Consider the following 20,264-nt stretch of genomic DNA (forward strand, 5'->3'; position numbering starts at 1 on the left):
TGTGACAGTGTGTTTGCCCGGCTTGTCTGCCACCTTTCTCTCTTTTCTTTTTTTTATCACTGTAAAGTCCAAGGACAGAAGTTTGATATCTCTGGTTATGTCAACATGTTGCCAGTTTTTTCTTGGCAGCGACGAGCCTGGAGTCACTGGCAAAAACAGGCTGGCTGTTTTCAGATCCTTGAGCTGAGTTTGATTTGAAACCCTTCAGGCAACGTCTCTGGAGGAGATGAAATATTTTGTGCCTCGTAGCCCGGTGATGGAGACGGAGGAAAATGCTCTTGGATATGCAATATTACTGTGTCCCAAGCGCCCCGGGGGTTATGGCTGGCTGGTTCTCTCTTCCTAACCCAATTCAGCCTAATACCAAGAATCATAGGCTGTCAATCACATACTCCATTTATTTTTCAATCTCCGCTTCCCTCTGTGGCTCACTTCTCCACCGGAGAGCTTGCGTTCTCACATTGCAAATATCCTGCTTATCATATCAGCTAAGGACTTTGTCATCTCCTTGTTGGATAGGAAATGTTAGGATTATTAGACCTGCTCATTTACGACTGCGGCGTTTACACGCGGCCAAGCGCAACTTTCCTGCGACTAATACCTTCCATATGCGGTAACACCGAGTTTCAGGTGAATTCTGCAACCAAAGTTTTATGTTTTTCATTCATTTCTTCTTCTTTGTTTGAATTTGTGTAAGGACTTACCGTCCTGCACTCTCAACCTTGTTGTCTTCTGATAAACTGACCGGTGAAGTCAACAAAGTACGCCAAGAAAAACGAGAGAAATCTGTGGTGTTGAATCTTTAGATCTAAAGCCTATCTTTTTTTCTGAAGAGTGCTTACCTCAGCATGCACAACCCAGTTTCCACGAATGACATATCCCCTTATCAATCAACTTCTACTTTCGCAGCATGCATATATTTACGACGAGCTAACGGACCTTAGCTGTAGCTCAGTGTCTTTGGCTCTTTGCCACCTCAAACCTTATTGTCTCTCCTCAAAGTAAGCTGGCCACAGGCCTGCTTGATTGATATTGTTCAAGTTTCGGAGAGTGATGTCATCCGTCTCTTTCTGGTGGGTGCTGCTGTCCCATCAGTGCATTCTGTCGGGGTGTCCCCTTTAGTCACGGTGATGGTGCGCTTACCTCACGGTCCTCCTATCAAATTTCCTCTCAAAAGTTATTCCCTGCTTTCTGTCCCGTTTCCATATAATGCATCACGACCCAGCAGCCACAGGACAGCGCAGCAAAAGCTCAAAGTAGCTGAAATTCATTTCCCAATATTGCATCTACGCTCTCTTTGTAATTTACATCTGATTTACTGAGGTTGCAGGTAATTCTACAATCAGCGTACAGAGGCAGCCCTGTGGGCACGCGCCGCACGTGATGGAGAGCTCGAAAAGGTGCAGCGCGGAGATGGAATTTGTGTGAGATCAGCAAGGCCAGAAATGAAGCCAGAAAGCAGCCGTGGTGAAATAGAAATATCTGTAGTGAAGTGATTACATTCCAAAAGATTTACGAAGGACACTATTGAACTCCAGCGGAGGTAGAAACAAAATAGGCTGCTTATAAAAACACACAGCGCCACAGTATAAATGCCTGGCTGGGAGAGTAGCAGAGTGCATTAGCCTCTCAGTGAATGTCAAGTGGAATGACCACGGCCATAACTCCATGTCCGCTCTTTATGATAGCATTATAAAACTGATGATGTTTTCATTTTTATATTACTGTTGAGTTTTTATTTCCAAGCAGCTCAACCACAGATTGTTCTCCATCATCTCCCCACATGGTCTGTGTGACATCCCCCCCCCCACACACACACACACACACACACACACACTGGAGGGACTCTTACAGATCAACCCCCAGAGGACCCTGACCCAAAGATCACCTGACACGTTTAGCCGGGCAGCTTATAAATCTCGGTATTAACCGCTCTGAACTAGTTTGTCCTCTGTCTCCAACACGTCTCCCTTGTTTGTTTTCCTATCTTTCTCCCCGTGTGTGTTGGCTGTGTGTGCCCAGTTCAGTTTACTGGGAGGAAGAGAGAAGCCAAGTACACAAGCTAAATTATTCAGCCAAGTATCCTGCAGCCACTTCAGCACATATACAACATCAGTGTGTTTGTGTGCACCATAATGGATGCTGGTAATTACACTCAGTTGCAGGCTACATGATAACCTTATTTGTTTAAAGGAATGTGGTACACATGGTCCGAGTAGCGTGTGTGTTGCAGGTATTGGTTGAGACACGGAAAATTTGGACTTTTGTTCCTTTAACTTTTTAACAACAAAGTGTGTGTGTGTGTGTGTGTGTGTGTGTGTGTGTGTGTGTGTGTGTGTGTGTGTGTGTGTGTGTGTGTGTGTGTGTGTGTGTGTGTGTGTGTGTGAATTTGACCAGCGGCCCTCCATTAAATTTAGTCTCAGCGCTTGGATGTGAAACTGATTTTGGTTCAATTTTCTCTTTCAACTTGAGGACCTTAATGACCCTAGAAGCTCTGTCAAGCCCCGGAAACTGAATTTAGAGGCCAACTAGGACCCGGTATTTGTCTATTGATATGCTAGGGAGGGTTTTAATCTCCAGTCAGGCTGATCACCATGTCAAACAGATTCATCTTGATGAACCGTGTGGCGTGCAGTACGGCGTTGGTCGTCTCAGTCACTCATCCATGGTGACAGAGGTGAGACGCCGAGTCTGATTTCCAATAAAACGTCATTATCAGAAAACCAATACTTGAGTGTTGAAACCATCCAAACACACACACACACACACACACACTAATTATGATTCTGCACCTGTTTTCATATTCAGGTGGTGAAACTCTCTGTTGATTTGCTTGGCCGTGACCTGAGAGCACGAGTGTGTAAACAAACACAGACGACCGACTAAAGCTTTTGTCATCCTGTCTCATTCTCATCTCATCCTCTTTCCTCACCGTTCGCTCCTAACAGCCCCGACACTAACTGGTTCCTGTGAGGTACCGGGTCCTCCCAAATGTTCATTTCTCTTCCTCGCTGAAGCCGGTGCCCTAGCATTACCCTCATTAAACTGTGTCTTTATGTTAATGGTCATATAAATAATCTGGGGCCTTGATGACCCACCGGGGCCGACTGGAGGAGACTTGCCATGCCTCCAGTAATGTCTGTTAGTACCGGCACAGGGAAGATTTCAGACGGCGATGCAGAGGCTGCTGTCTGCTTGCCTTCATGGACTCTGGAGAATCTTTGTTGAATTGTTGTTCCAATCGAGGAAGACCGAGTTGGTCAGGTACGGACGCTGATGATAATTAGAATAATTAGACTTACTCGGCAAACCGTCCGGCAAAGCTGATGTTCCATCAGATTCTCAGGAGTTGAAAACCACCTGTGATGCGGCAGACAACCTGTGACTCACCGCCCTCCCAGTCCGACGCCAGCGAGCTGAAGTCGTCGGGCCAGGCCGCGTTGTGCGTGCGTTCCAGCCTGACGGAACCTAGTGCTCTTATGTTCTGCTTTCACAGTCAAACACACACTCCAGGCTGCAGGTCCTTTTATGTCCCAGTCGCTCGTCATTACTGAAGTGTCGACTTCACGTCTGGCTCATCAGCAGCTTCAGCACCAACTTGTGCTTTGGTCAGTGAATGTTTGGGCTTCACTTAGGAGAACATGGCTTTTGTTTACATTCACTGCCTGAGTCAACTTTGTCAGAATAAAGTGGACGACCCCTGACAATATGGCCGATGTAAAACAGGCGGTGCCAAGGTTGTACCCAGAATGAGCCGAAAAAGAAGAAAAAGACCGTTTGGTTGTAGGAGGGATTTGGGCCGGTTGTCCTGTCCAGGGAGGCGCCGCTGAGTACGCTATCGTGAACGACCTTGTTTTCTGAACAAGTTGCTGTCCTTTTTGTAACTGGTGTGGCGCATGAATGTTAGCCTTGTTAGCGCTGTTTTAGTGTCCAGTTCCCTCATTAAATAGGCTAGGCTTGGCCTCAGCTTGAGGCACGCAATCACACAACCTCATACCTGGTAGCATGGCCGTACAGCCTGGAGTTGGTGACTAGCAGGTCGAGTTTGTCTGGTTGATGAATGCAGGCTTGTTGGCCGTTACAGATTCAAACCCTGAGTGGGGACAGAGGTGAGGACAGGACAGAGGTGGGGACTGAGGTGAGGACTGGGGTGGGGACTGAGGTGGGGACTGAGGTGGGGACAGAGGTGGGGACTGAGGTGAGGACTGAGGTGGGGACTGAACTGACTCAGGCCGACCGTCTCCCTTCTCCGCGCTCATAGGTACCACCTCCCTCACAGGACTGTTGAACTGGCTACAGAAGGTGGTCTGGATTGCTGCCCAGTTGGGCGCCGTCCAACTGGGAACATCAGCGAGCGATTTACACTGCATCTGTACAACTGAGACACAACAGTCCATCCCCAGGAGAAAGGGCTCGTTAATGACTAATTAACCAACCATTTCCGTGGTAAGAGCTATGAATGGGAGAACTTTGCACACACTCACAGATTTTGAACCTCAACTATCGAGAAGACACGCGAGAAACTTGGGAATGTGGGGGGGGGGGGGGGGTGTCTAGTAAAATTTAAATTAAGACTGTTTTGAATTAATATTCTTCAGACTTGTCTGACGTCACAGACGTTATCATGCAATCCCTTTCGCAATGCAGTGCATGCTAAATCCAGCCCAAGTTTCAAATCACGCAGATAGTAAATGTAGAAGTGCAAAATTCAGGCTTCAGGCTCCGTTTCGTCCCGCTTTGACAGCGACCTGAGGGGCGGATCTGTGAAAGGAGAGATCCACACGTTGGATGGTTGCATAAAGAGCCGCGCAGACAAGTTAAACATGGACTCACGGAAGACAGTTTTTAGTGCCAGAATTAAAATACGGATCTGGATACGAGCGTTATAGGCCCCTTTAAACTCTCCATCCGAGTGGGTTCTATTACCACAATTATCATGGCAAATTACACTGAAGCTGCTACAGTGCAAATGGTGCAATAATTAGGGATTGAAGTATCCAGGTATGCTCAGGTAATAAATTTGCCTAAAAGATGAGAAAATGCCACGGCAACTTTATTATCCCTTTATTTTCTTTTTTTCTTTTTTTTTTTCCAACATGGGGCATAATTACTCTGGAGTGGAGCGGATCTAATTACATCCGCTTTGTAGTGGAGTTGTGGTATAATTATTACGTTATCACTCGTTCAAGTATCTTTACCAAGAAAATATTAAAGGAGGATTGAATAGCATGAAATTAAAGGAACGGAGTCAGCAGCGGCATTTGCTGTGCTCACTATCAGGTCTGTTGAATGGATGTAAACAATATTGATTATCGCCTCAATTGATTGGAATTGTTGCATCAGCAAACAATGGCTTCCATGCGCTCGGTAGTGATTGGACACTCAACCCACTGGATTAGAGCTGAAAGTGCATCAGTTGATCCAGTGATTGATAGGAAGTGACCAGCAGCTGTTGTTACGAACAGATAAAACAACTTTAAAATGTAAAACTGTGAATTACCTGGGTTTTGTTTTTGTTTTTTTTAAAGCCTCCTGTAAGCAAGGACATGCTGGGACTAAAAATAAATCCAGACTTTGTCCCAGAGGGATTGGCAACCATAACCAACCCACATGGTCTGTGTGGACCCCCCCCCCCCCCCATGCACACACACACACACACACACAGAAGCCATCGCACGGATCAAAATTCACATCACCACTGACTGTTTCTGCTGTAAAACATGAACCTGAAGCGGCCAGTTTCAGCTGTCCAAGGTTCCATTGAGAACGACTTGATCAAATCACATTTTCCCCCTTTTTTTTTCAAGGACAGTTCCCCCCCCCCCCCCCCCCGATGATCTCATCTTAAAACTCACTCAGTGGAGATTCAACACCATTGAATTCTAAACTACTTTAATGAACTGATAATAACACATTGAAAATCTCAGGTTGTAATTTTAAGCTCCTTGTCTCATAACATGAAAACATCTGCGGTTTAATATCAGTTGACTGTCTCAACAGCTTTACAACGTCAGAAATTAATCCCAACGTACCACTTAGGTATTTGAATCTACCGTCCAGTACTTGATGGGCCTTGAAAATGTAAACACCAATGCCCACAGGATCCATGATGTAGCAGGATGTACAAATGGAAACGTTGGATAACGGTTCTATCCTGTAAAACTGTGCATTTGTAATCAGTGCGGATGTACCAGTAACGTCATGATCTTGACCACGAGCACAATTCCTGACACGAGGAGGAGAGTTTCACCTCCTTTCCTCCTGTTTGGTGAACCAGAGATGCACTGGTGTGAAGAATACAGGCGAATCATGCACAGCTTCTTGACGGAGGTCAACTCCTCAGGAAGACCTGGGGGTGGGACCCAGCCCCGGACTGGGACGGCGATCTCAAGGTAACCCTCCAGGGGTGATATAACCCTGTAATGGAACCCCCACTGCTGAGCAGATGAAGACAAGGGGAACCAAACAGCTCGAAGAAAACAAACACAACCGGCTGCTGAGCAGGTACACAGACCTCAGGGTGAACAGGCTAACAGGGTGTTACTGGCAGAGAGGAAAATGAGGGCTGAGACAACTGGGGAGCAAATTCTCTGTAACTTTCACCCTAACCAAGGCAGGAGGAAGCTCTCTCTGGCTCTGCCAAGAGACAGCGAGTCCCCCTCCTCACCTGGACCTGATGACGGCAATCACACGCCTTCCTGTCCTCAGGGGGCAACACTCCACAGAGTGACAGGCGCAATCAGTCCGAACAAGACACGCGCAACCACGGTGAGGGCAGTGACAGTGTCCCTGGATTCGTGTACCTGTGTCCTCACCTGGATCTACTTGCTAGCACCTCACGTCTCGTGTGGCGCTCCAGCTTGACTCCAGCTGGTTTCACAATCGTTCGCCATGCATCCTGGAGACAAATTATGCTTCTTGGCTCTGTACTTCCAAAGCCTTCGCTGCACAGTGAGGAGCGCCAGGTTGTCATAGACCATCATTCGCTCCACCTACTTTGCTGTGTCTACCGCTGCCTCTGTGCTGGCCGCTCCGTGTGTGCGAGGATGCCAAGCCGCACCCCCTCTGAGGACCAGACTGCAGCAGGGCTCAATCTAATAGCGCCCCCGTCGTTTTTTCTCTTTATTCCTTCATTAGGTGCTGTGACAAAAGTGCTGAAGATCGATGAACCACATACCCGGGCCGGTGGCTCGGCTGAAATGAAGAGAGTTAGCAGATTTTCCCTGAATCCAGCTAATTCATATTCCACGCTTATTCTCAGTCATTTGAATGGAGCACAAGTTTACTGGCATTCCCTGCTGCTCAGTCCTCATCTCTGCCAACCTGTTAAACAAATGAGTGATGAGCTCATGCTCTGCCGCCGCCGCCGACACCGGCACCACCACCGGCACCGCCGCTTCCACCCGCCTCCTCTCTCTGAGCGGCCGGTGGACATAATGGAGGGAGAGAGAGAGAAAATCAATCTGCCTTTCACAAAGTCTTCATTAGTTTGTCTTTTGTCAAGCAGCTGGGTCAAAACCAACAGGGCAGCTTCCTACAACCAAGACAAAGGTCAAGTCAATAAGTGTGTGTGTGTGTGTGTGTGTGTGTGTGTGTGTGTGTGTGTGTGTGTGCGCACGGGTCGGTGCGTGTGATTCGGCTGTGCAAAACGAAACACACCACACAGCCTGTTGAAAGAGGGTTTCGCAATTCACCATGTCAGTAAGGTCACCGCCAACGGAAGCGGGGGACTCAACACCCCCGAAAAATACCATAAAAATATCAGAGGCATAAATCTGAAATGTGTTTTCATCCTGAAATCAACCACGGTGCCCTTCAGTGAAACAAAGAAACACATGGTTGTTATGGTGACGGGCGGATGGATGGATGGACAGACCGTATTGATTCCAAAATAAGAAAACACCGTGTGCGTATGAATCTCCCAATTTTGGATGTGATACGGGTCACGTGACGTCTTATAAGGTGAAACGCCGCCCCTGTTTCCACAGATCATCAAGGACTCATGATGGATCGCAACACCTTTGCGAGCACTTACTGCGCTCCCTCTGGAGTGTTGTTTTACTGCCAGAACCATGTCTTAACCAGTCAGTCGTACATATAGATTTTCTAACACTCTTCAATTTCATCATCCTCTCCTCCCCAGACAGCCATCAGCTGATATTGATCAGCGTCTAATGTTGCTGTGCAGGTAGGCTCGGTCTGTTGACGGCATTATCAACTCTGAGCATTGTTAAACACCAATCAGGCTATTGGGAATGACTCAGTTTATGCCCCCCCTCACCCTCCCCAAATCCACCCACCGTCAGTTTAGTGAGTGTGGGAGCAGGCTTGCCGCACAAGGGCAGCTGCACAGAGAAGTAATTTCCTCACTCAAGAGGTGATTTAAGTTGTTAAATCCAAAATTCAGCCGTTGGTTGGCCGGCCTGTCGTTCCCACCTTCTCGGTGCAGATGTTGCTGACGCTGCATCAAGTTCACGTTTGCCTTGCAAAGGTAATTATTGAGCAATTAAAGTTAAGCGTGATTACAGCAGCATCTCTTTGAAGAAGAACTGCAAGACAAGTGGAGCTGTAGCCATCAGGTTGGACTGCCCAGTAGCTTGACTGTCTCTCCGACTAGCGACCCTGCGGTGGTTAAACATGAGACGCTGTCAGACCTGTGAGGTCCTGCAGACGAGCGTGACGGGAGTCCAGCCTACTGGGGGCTTCACCCTGACAAATCGGCCTCATATAAAAGATTACAACACTGACGTCACACCAAGTAGTAGCAGTAGAGAGTCGTCGTGGATTCCTGCATTTCAGGATCAGATAAATCCAAATTATCATGTTGCCAATCTCAGTTTAGGAAATGATGGCACATCTCAGCGGCCTGACTTTCAGCCCTGAAGTTGATGAAGTCCTGGTACAGCTACTGGGTGTTGAAGAGTAGAGAGAAGTGCATTTTTACTTAAAAATGAATCGGCTCTGAGACACATGGTGTAAAACCTTCCTGCACATCTGAAATAGTGTCTCTGGCCCCCCCAGAGATCGTCTCCTTCACTGCGGGTGAGTCAGCACCATCAAACTACAGTTGATCGCTTGCATCAGGCCCGTTGTTGTTTTGCTTGGGTAGACTTCTGTAGGGTTATGTTGAAATGTGCAAACGTGCCAATATTTGACTGAACATGCAAACATGTGCAACTGCGTGTTGAAGGGAAATCTGAGCAGGTTCCAAGAGTTTGATGTTGTTCACATGTGAGGGTCTAAAGGTTTCTATCACAGGAGATTTGGGATATTTCTGCAGCTCCGTGATTCAGAAAATACTGTCAACAGCAAACAGAATCAATGTTCAGCATGTTGTTTTTTTCAGAGTGCAGTGTTGTACAAGCTGGGCTATAAATGAAATATGAATTAAACCTTCGGTCATCACTTTTCCCTGGCAGTTTTGCCTGCTCTGGCCAATCCTTTTTGTTGAGCCCTGAGTTTAATTCCCCCTTTTTTTCTTCATATCAATGTCACATATTAGACAGACGTGTACTAAATCGTATTTCTAAAAATGCGAGGATTGATTCGGAGTCCTCCGTGTCCACGAGAAATGACCAGGTCTCAAAATGGCAGCGCGTGGAGGAGCGGTGGAGTACTGGCCCGTTTACGGTAGCTGGAACACGAAAGGGTGGAGGAAAATCCCTCGCTGGTTCTGGAAGGACTGAGCCTGAGGCAGAGAGACTGATATTGTCCTCCCCTTTCTCCCTCTCTCTCTCTCTCTCTCTCTCTCTCTCCCTCTCACCGGTTGATGTGAGGAGACAAGGTGGAAAAATGGTGGTGACTCTTTTTCCAAAACAGCGTGGGGTGAGGAAGCAGGTCTTGTAAGCACAAATGTCAGGGCCTCTGTGGGCTGTAGCTCCTGTCCTACCAGCACACAATGAGTTGTGGCAACAAAAAGATTGTTTTCCTCTCAACCAAGTTGGGAAATTGTGCACTTCCTGTAGAAATGCATTTCCGTGTTATGGTATAACTTTGACGGCATCATCCTCGTTTGGATTCGATATCTCAGGCAATTTTCTGCAGATTGATTTTTTTTTTTTTTTTAGAGCATTGTGGATGCATCAGTAAGTCCACATAATTTAAAGGGAATGAGCAACTCAACACACATTTGGATGATCTGGAGCGGTGAAGTCAAACTACTGTGTGCAGTGGCTTTCGTTTCCCCTCCAGCTACTTCTCACCGCTCGGAGCTGGGAGCCTTTACAAGCTTGGCCCAGCTTTGCCTTTTCATTTCATACCGGTGCTTTTTCACCTCTGCCAATTGTGTTTCTGGTGCTCCTGCATCAACGGCAGAGCTACACTGGAGACACATTTCCTCCTTTATTTCCCCGCCATTAAACTGCAGCACACAGAGGGGATGGTAGCACCTGGGTTACTGGCCATTATATTTGTGCATTTGTAATTCTAATTATTTGTACCTGGACTCATTTGCATGTGCTGCTGGAGTTAATTATGCACACAGGTGGGACAACAGCATACGATCGCGGCTCCTTTTTTACTGCGCCTGAAAATGACTCCTCTAATGGTGGACATTCAATCTGTGGCTGACGGGGGAGGAGGGGGGGGGGGGTCGCATCACAGTCTCATACTCGCGGGACCCCATTTGTACCCAGAGTATTGATTTTAAAAAGTTGACACACACACACACAAACCTGTGTAAGTTCTGAGCAGCAAGCCCAGCGCTATGAAGGGAGCCACGTGAAGACCCGGGTGCCCCTGCTTGGCCTCAGCTTCTCCACGCCTCTGCGCCGGGAGCAGACGCTGGGATCGAGTGGTATCGGTTTCCAGGGCCGATGCAGATTATTCCACTTCGCAGGGTGGAAGCGTGTGTTTGCTCCTCATTAGTCATTTCAGTTCAAGCACAAAATTATCCTCCTTTCTTTTCTACCTTTAGCTGCGCTTTTGGTGTAAAACCCCAAAACACCAGAGTCGGAAAAGTCTTTGAGCGCTTTTGTCTCAGGGCCAGTAAACTCATCCAGTGGTCTGGAGCTCAAGTGTCACCAGGTCCTGATGATCAGCTCTCCTTGTGAATATTTCAGCTCTTGTGCCGCCTCGTCCAATTTGTGTCCCATAAAGAAACAGTTTTCCTCGGAGCGGCGTCGGCGTGTTCATGTGTCGGCAGAGGAGTGGCTCGCCGAGGCTGTGGTGCGGCCTCGGGGTGGGAGTCATTTCAAAATGTCATTTCTATTTCATGACGTTTAAATGCATCAAACCCTGCATCCACTGCTTCCCCTCTTTTTCTCTTCCCGCGGTCAAATGCATGGATACCCCTGGTGTCTGAGAAGTGATGCAAGATGGGGAAGACTTTTTTTTTTTTAATGCTTGTTTTTGCCAACTTAATGATAGTGAATTTTTAATGCGCTGCTCTGTCTTCCCATAAAGTGCTGAGCATGTTTCTGCACCCATACAGTTGCGAGTGTGCAAGAGCAGCAGGGGATGAGAGAGATGCAGTAAAACTTTCATACAGAGGGGCAGGATGTTTCTGACTTGCCAGCATGGAGAGATCGGGGGGGAGGGGGGGGTAAACATAAACACGAACATGCCTGGCGAACAACCCTGCAGCCATATTTCAACTAACGTGTTGAGTCTTGAACTCTTGTGGCTGAGCAGCCGTTTCCACTCTCATTGTCTTCCCAAATGTTCCCAAACTTTGCCTTCCACCTCCAGTTCAAGCTGGTGACTAAGAACCGTGACCGCTTTTCCAACTGAGGGTAACTCTCCAAGACTTCTCTCCATTTATCACTTGTTTTTTTTATGGGGGGGGGGGGGCTTTTCTTCCTCCTCTCTGTTGTCACAGCCGCAGGTGACTTTGAGTGTACTCTCAGAGTTATGCGGAATATAAAGAATATACAAAATATCGTAGTTTATTTCATCCGCCCCAGCCAGGGGCTGGAAACGCACCTAAAACACATTTCTTTTTGGTGACATTTCCACTCTTCCCCGGACAACTTAATGGAAACTGGAAATTTCACAACTCTGTGGTGGAATCAGCCAAAACTCAACTGGTTGACACATTTCTTACCCTCACGTTGCCCAAACCCCTATTACTCTCCGCCTGTCACAGTCTGACAGATGTTTAACACCGGCTTCAAGCGATGCACACCAACAGTTGAATAAGCCTGCATTATTCAGGAAAAGCAATGTTTCAAATGGCTGCTCAAACTTTGCTGAAAGATTGAGAGGGAAATCATTCGCAGCCAATGGAGCACTTTCCATTATTTGCACTGGCCAAGTAATACATTTCTCTTCTCTCCCTCTCTCACTCTTCTTTTGATGTAAAACTGTTTTTTATGGATGTTTAAGCATAATTATAAAAAGGTATTACTTTTCTCCATGTGATGATGTGAAGCGGCAGTTAGTTTTGCATTTTGGCTGATTATTTTACACGTTTGACTCCTTCAGTGCTGTCTGTCTCTTGGCTTTTATGAGCCCTCGTCTCCTTCTCCCAGCATCCCACTCTGTCTTTATCGTCCTCTCGTTGAGATGGCGGGCGGCAAGGCAGTCAAGCATCTGTACTCTACCACACACTCACAGGGGAGCTTTCTAGGAGAGGCTGATACATGCGTGTGTGTGTGTGTGTGTGTGTGTGTGTGTGTGTGTGCGCGCTCACTCTGGTTTATGTGGTCCACATGCTGGTTGGCTGTCTGATGTCCTAATCTGCCCGACAACCATATTGACACCCAACCTCTCTCTCTCTCTCTCTCTCTCTCTCTCTCTCTCTCTCTCTCTCTCTCTCTCTCTTCTCTCTCTCTCTCTCTCTCTCTCTCTCTCTCTCCCCCCCTCTTCTGGCTCACACACAATGCACCTGTTACAAGGGCGTTAGTCACAAGTGTTTCCCCTTAGGCGACTACAGGACGATTCCATTTCAACAGCAGCAGAACACACACACACACACACACACACACACACACACACACACACACACACACACACATATTCCCTCAGTTAAAGTTTACTTAGCACTCAGAGCAAACAGGGTCATTAACCCTTTAACTTTTGCACAGCAAATAATGATTGGCCATCATCACTGCGTGTACGTATGTGCGCGCGTGTGTGTGTGTGTGTGTGTGTGTGTGTGTGTGTGTGTGTGTGTGTGTGGACACTGCTGCATCAATGCTGCGTTGTCATTTTGAAGACACCGAAGCAGGGTTGGGCTGTGCTGGTGTTCTGCTAACACATATTTTTATGTCTGTGAAATGTTTCTTGGCGTGCCGCTCAGTGAGCGGCTGCCAGACTTGGAGAGGAACTCCTCTCTTATGTAATCTGAACCAAAGTCAAAATTTTTCCTTTAAAGATTTCTTTTTGGAACATGAATGTCTCAAAGGCTGTCCTCATTGCTATCGCTTGATGCTAGCCTGTTGTCTTTTTTTTTTTTTTTTGTAAAGCCCTTTGAAGAACAGTAACAAAAACAACAAAAATATTTTTCCTAAAAAAAAACCCCATTATTTACCAAAAAGTAAATTCATAATGCAGCCAAATATGGAAAAAAGATACCCCTGACTTTTTCAGACTGATTTTCAAACTCACCTAAGTTTGATACACAGGTGATCCATTACGGGATAGCCCAGATGAGGATTGTGCAGCTACCGTCCACAGACGCAGACGAATCACAATCAAGACATTTTTGGTTTCGTCACCGGAATTCGTGTGAGACTGGGGTGAAGTTGCTGATGCCAGACACATCTTTGACATCTTCGTTGTAGAACAACGACCTTTACCCTTTTACTTCAGCTGAAGGAAAGAGAGAGAAACGAACTCTGGGAGGAGATCGTAGTCATACGGTCACCTAAAAAACCTGAACTGGTTTATTAGCTCTTTCTGGGACCCAATATGATCTGTACCGGTTCCGTTCAGGTCATAGACTTTGGTGTCACTCCAGAGATTCTAATACCGGTCCCTAGTCTAGGATTGCAGTTTCAGATTGATGCTTCTTTCGGGGACAGATTAAAATTGGTTTGGACATCATAAAGATTACATCACGCGTCGGTTTGGAAAAAGTAACCAAAAAAAAAAAAAAAAGGTTTCATGACCTTAAACTATAAACCAATTCAACAAAATGTGGTTTCAATTTTGTTTTTGTTTGTTTTTTTTGGTTTCAGTCTTTTTCTAATATTTCAGCACATTTGGCCTCTTTCACTCAAAGCTGTTTCACAACATACACACAACTTGATTTACGCCTGAAGTTAATCTGGTTTTGTTATTTGGGATCGAATGACAAGACGTTGTTGATCTTGATCGTGCTGAAGAGGTGAGGTGGGCTCTGTTGAAATACTCCACCTGTACAACCCTGCAGAACCCTGGTGGTGAGGTGCACCGCCTCTCAATAATGAGTGTGCCTGGTTTGTTTTTTCTTCTTCTTTGTATTCCCAGCTGTGTTAGCATGGTATAACACAATTTCACCTCCATTACCTGCCCCTCGTGAAAGGAAGCCATTGTAGAAAGGGGAAGGCAAGGGTGTGTGTGAGTGTGTGTGTATGTAATCAGTGAACACAACACGGTTTTACTTCAGTGGCTGAGGCGGATCAATAGGCTGAGACGAGAGGTGCAGCTGGGGGACGCAGCAGAAAATGAAATGTGGAGTGAGAGAGGAGGAGGTGGTTCTTCACTCACGCCAATTGTCAACACTCCTCACTCAAACTCTTATATAGCAAACCTTTTCCTCCTTTATTCTGTGTGTGTGTGCGTGTGTGCGCGCATGCGCTCGCGCGTGTGTGTATAAGATCTTGCAGTTTGACTGGACGTGAGGTTGGTGCCACTGCACCTTCAACGCAGAGCCAATTAGCAGAGAGCTGTAGCATGTCTGAAATAGCTCCGGCCAGCAGGTCCTAATAATGGCGGTCAGCCAGGAAAATCCTGAGCAGTTAATCCAATTAGAGTCAACACATAAGGATCCCAGGGATTAAATCCAATAAGAGTTAACACACAGGAATGTTAGTAGTGAGAGCTGCATGTTGCGATCACAGACTCGGTTAGAGAGAAACACCTCACACCTGTTAATTGATGCTATTAACATTTTGGTGCAGCTACATGGTTGTCTGGTGTAGGCACGGAAATGGATGAGTAGTAAAATACATCAGAAGCCCTCCTTCATATCGATATGTGGCACGATATCTGCTGTGGTACAGGAAAAAAAATCACATGACCTGTTTTGAAAGGTCAGTAGTCATCAAATTGGTCGTAATGAGAAGTGTAAGTTTCAACTTTTCAGACATTTTATGTTGGGAGACATTAGATGTGATATTGAGTTTTTAGAATTGATTTGGAGCACAAAACTGTCGTGATTCTCCTCATGAGGGTAGCATCCAGCCCTGGTGGTGTAGCATCCAGCCTTGGTGGTGTAGCATCCAGCCTTGGTGGTGTAGCATCCAGCCTTGGTGGTGTAGCATCCAGCCTTGGTAGTGTAGCATCCAGCCCTGGTTGTGTAGCATCCAGCCCTGGTGGTGTAGCATCCAGCCCTGGTGATGTAGCATCCAGCCTTGGTGATGTAGCATCCAGCCTTGGTGATGTAGCATCCAGCCTTGGTGATGTAGCATCCAGCCTTGGTGGTGTAGCATCCAGCCTTGGTGGTGGAGCATCCAGCCCTGGTGGTGGAGCATCCAGCCCTGGTGGTGGAGCATCTAGCATCCAGCCCTGGTGGTGGAGCATCTGCTCATGGTGGTGAATCATCCAGTCCTGGTGGTATAGCATCCAGTCCTGGTGGTGGAGCATCCAGTCCTGGTGGTGGAGCATCTAGCATTTAGCCCTGGTGGGGGAGCATCTAGCATCCAGCCCTGGTGGTGTAGCATCTGCTCATGGTGGTGAATCATCCAGTCCTGGTGGTATAGCATCCAGTCCTGGTGGTGTAGCATCCAGCCTTGGTAGTGTAGCATCCAGCCCTGGTTGTGTAGCATCCAGCCTTGGTGGTGTAGCATCCAGCCTTGGTGGTGTAGCATCCAGCCCTGGTGGTGTAGCATCCAGCCTTGGTGGTGTAGCATCCGGCCTTGGTAGTGTAGCATCCAGCCTTGGTGGTGTAGCATCCAGCCCTGGTGGTGTAGCATCCAGCCCTGGTGGTGGAGCATCTAGCATCCAGCCCTGGTGGTGGAGCATCCGGCCTTGGTAGTGTAGCATCCAGCCTTGGTGGTGTAGCATCCAGCCCTGGTGGTGTAGCATCCAGCCCTGGTGGTGGAGCATCTAGCATCCAGCCCTGGTGGTGGAGCATCTGCTCATGGTGGTGAATCATCCAGTCCTGGTGGTATAGCATCCAGTCCTGGTGGTGGAGCATCCAGTCCTGGTGGTGGAGCATCTAGCATTTAGCCCTGGTGGGGGAGCATCTAGCATCCAGCCCTGGTGGTGTAGCATCTCGTCGTGGTGGTGTAGCATCCAGCCCTGGTGGTGGAGCATCCAGCCCTTTTGGTGAATCATTCAGCCCAGGTGGTGTAGCATCCAGTCCTGTTGTTGTAGCATCCAGCCCTGGTGGTGGAGCATCCAGCCCTTTTGGTGAATCATCCAGCCCTGGTGGTGTAGCATCCAGTCCTGTTGTTGTAGCATCCAGCCATGGTGGTGTAGCATCCAGTCCTGTTGTTGTAGCATCCAGCCCTGGTGGTGTAGCATCCAGTCCTGTTGTTGTAGCATCCAGCCCTGGTGGTGTAGCATCCAGTCCTGTTGTTGTAGCATCCAGCCCTGGTGGTGGAGCATCCAGTCCTGTTGTTGTAGCATCCAGCCCTGGTGGTGGAGCATCCAGTCCTGTTGTTGTAGCATCCAGCCCTGGTGGTGGAGCATCCAGCGTAACAGCTTTGTATTGATATATAAATGTGCCCTCAGAAAGCGCCGTCGCCAATGACATGAAAGGAAAAGGAAACAGTTTTTGTTAAGTTAAAAGGTGCAGCCTGGTAGTTTTTACCTGCAGACAGACGGAGAAACAAAGAGGAGCGTGGCCTCCTTGACAAAGGTGATGTTTTTGATTTTAGAAACCTTTACAAAGATGTTTCTACTTGCTCTCATAAGAGTTCAAAAGCACTCTTGTGATATTTGTTGCTGATACGGCCACATGCTCTGGTTGCTTTTATCGTCTGTTAGCAAGCGAGCGTCATTTCCACTCATCTTGATGTGGCGTCGCTGATCTGTGGTCCGGCTGTTCTGAGAGTGAAGTGGCACCAGAGTGTTCAAGTAGCTCTCTTAAGGTGACTCGCATAGAGGGGCTGTAATTAGCAGGCTCACTAGCTTTGATTAGTGGCTTTAAATGGAGGGAAGCTATCGCTCGCTGTCCTTTTGATGTGTGTGGGAGATTATTCAAATGAAGTGGCTTTTGTTCACTCTGTCTGTGTGTGTGTGTGTGCGTGTGTGTGAGTGAGTGAGCGGGCGTGCATACGTGTGTGTGTGCACCCATCATGCGTGATTAGAAAAGAGTTTACATGTGAGACTTGTCTCAGCAGACGTCTGAAACCAGCACTGAAACTGGCAGTGGTTCCCACAAAAGGAAACATCCGTCTTTGTGCATCACTGAGATACGTGTTATAAAGGACGGGGTGCGATTGCTAATTATGCTACTTGCCATGTTCCAGTGTAATCTAAGAGCACTGAATCCATCTTCTCATGAACGGCATTCCTCGGTTGCCACGATGTAACCCTCTGAAGATCAGCCTTGATCCAAAACGCTGTCAAGCGGAGCGAACAAAGTCTCAGCCTCTATTGGAGCACACGGGTTTTCCTGCTCTAAAAGTCTCTATTAAGCACCTGCATGTGCTCCTGCTAAAAAAAACAAAAAAAAACAAAAAACCCACACATAATAAAAGTCATCCATCATATTTAATGTTCTATCTAGGGATGTTTACATTTACAGTCAGTGGTGAAATGAATATGCAGCCTGGTTTAAGTTGAGCTATCATTCACTTTGAAGTCCAGAGAAAAATTCACACAACGTCACATTATTATCCCCCCCCCCCCCCCCCCCCCCCCGGTCATTCAACTCTGCCATTGCTGGGACGTTCACTTTTAGTGGCAGCGCCTGGAACCGAAACAAGTTGATGAAAGCAGTTTGTTGCGTCGATATTTTGATCATTTATAAGGTTATTTTTTTAAGTAAAAGTGTCTTTCAAATTCAGGTTTTCGTTTCATCAAATGAAAGTGGAATTTTTCTTTTCTTTTCTTTTCTTTTCTTTTTTTTTAACTTTGGCTAAAGCAGATATTTGAAGACGTCGCTCAGTTCTCCGGGCACCTTTGTTCTTTAATATTTCCACTTTTCTTCGAACATTTTGTCGGAATAAACAGCGGCTCAATCAGCAGATCTTCAACAAGAGTTCGCTGCAGCCCTGCTGAGACCCCCATTTTTCTCTCTGGACCAAACCTGACATCAGATTTTCTTGTTCACAGGTTTGTTCTGCCTCCACCAGACTCAGTCTTTTTTTAAAATTGTACTTGTGAAATACTGCAGGTTTTCACCGTGTGAGTACTACTAGGTTCTATGATAATGTAGTATTCACGTTGCTTAACCGTCTCCTGCTCCAATCTTTGCATGCGCGGTGACTGTGACGGTGAGGAACGCCGCCCCGCTGGCTTCCTTCTCTACCAGCTACCCGGTCCACCCGTTGATTGACGCGTCTAAAGCTAGGTTTAGATGACAACGATGGGGCAGACCCGCAATTACTTGTTGTTACTGTCAACAACTTGTTGTCCCTGTGTGTTTGTAAGAGGAGACGGCTGTTTGTTCAACACTTTGACCCTTAGGAGGGATTATGTGTACGTGTCATGGCGTATCAAGTTGCCGGTGTGTGATTGCGGCAGGACGCGGCCAGTATTTGCCAAAGGTAACTGTAACACTAGCCTATATGTGTCAATTGTGTGTGAACAGATTTGCGAGTGAGGACGAGGAGCTTTAGTGCGTCTAATCCAGAGGCAGGTTCTAGAAAGCTGGGGGGCGAGGCTGCATAACCTGGATTAGCAGGGCAGACGCATACAGAGCGGCAGCAGCCGACGCATCCGAGACAGAAGTGAGGAGTTAGATTGAAAAGGAGAATTCATGTTGGTACCAAGCCCAGATTAAAATAAGATGAAACTTCAATGATTTCTGCCGGGGGAGTGAACAGCAGATAATGGGACTCGGCAGAGGAAATTGTTCCTTTTCATGGGGAATTGAGTGATGTTTGGCTTTTGTTTTCAGCAAGAATGGGACAATTAATCTGCCCCTGGTCATAATTTTGAATAGGTCATTTGCCACCTGACCCACAAAATAACATGATTAAAAAGTGCTGCTCCTATGAATGGCGAAAACTCTCCAGTCGGAGTGAACTTTCTGGGGCAAAGCGGCACTTTGGCCTTCCCTCATTAAGAGTTACTAGGAACGACAGCTGACACGCGCTTGTGTCGGCGGTCCGACCGAAGCCCCTTTGTTTCTGTAGTGGCTGGAAAAACGATGGCTTGGTAGTTCTGAGCGTCACACAACCTCTGTGACATGAAAGTCTAGATTGTGTACAGTTAAAGTTGTGTAAATTTACCTTCTAAAATACAGTTTTTGTCCACTTTGAAACACACTTACTTTTTTTTGGTCTGTTGGAAAGGTTTATTTTATATTAAGATCCAGCAATTGGCCCTAGGAGGAACATTAGACCAAGATCAAGACCTTGAGAGGGCAAGAGGGAGCTAAGACCAGAGCCACGAGATGGCCTCTGGTCCTACGGTTGGGTTCTGCTGCAGCGTTTACTGACTGCAGAGTTCTTCTGTGTATGAACTCGCTGACACCTTCCACCGACGGCTGAAGGATGTGTGGAGGGGAGTGGGTAGGGAGGGTTTAGTTTGGGGTAGGAGCCAGGTTATTAGCTGCATTTGAAGCTGGGAGATTTTGTATCCAATCAAAAAATTCCCAGGCAGTGTGGCCACAGACGAGGTCTTTGCATAAAATCTTCAGTCTGCTGGGTCTAAGACTGAGACGAGACCAGATAAAAAAGTGCGAGTGCTGTACCTTGGGGTACAGAAACGGACCCCCGCTGAGCTGCTAGCTCTGAGCGCTCCTTGGTGCAGAGCTGCAGTCAGCCGACGGCGTCATTCTCCATCAGACACAAATGACACCTGAGCGGCACTGCTCACCTGCACCTGAGAGACCGAGACCAGACAAGAGGAGGAATCCTGGCCTTTCCCTGAAACCAGCCTCCAGGCATGGAGGATACACGGCTGCTGCTAACTCTCATCTACTGCTAGCCACGTTTAAAAAAAAAAAAAAAAAATTACGGTCATATCAAACAACATACGGGTCTGTCTCCTCACCTGTCCGG

At 47.2% G+C, this 20,264-nt stretch overlaps 1 protein-coding gene across 1 annotated transcript in view; it reads left to right on the top strand.

Moving 5' to 3' along the window:
- The window catches only part of man1a1 (mannosidase, alpha, class 1A, member 1), a 126,183-nt gene that overhangs the window by 13,488 nt on the left and 92,431 nt on the right, over nucleotides 1-20,264 (top strand). The gene's annotated exons all lie outside the window — the stretch shown is intronic.

Source organism: Aulostomus chinensis, chromosome 20 (genome assembly GCF_037954235.1).
Source record: "Aulostomus chinensis isolate RoL2024-O1b breed Wild chromosome 20, RoL_Achi_v1.0, whole genome shotgun sequence".
NCBI lineage: Eukaryota > Metazoa > Chordata > Actinopteri > Syngnathiformes > Aulostomidae > Aulostomus > Aulostomus chinensis.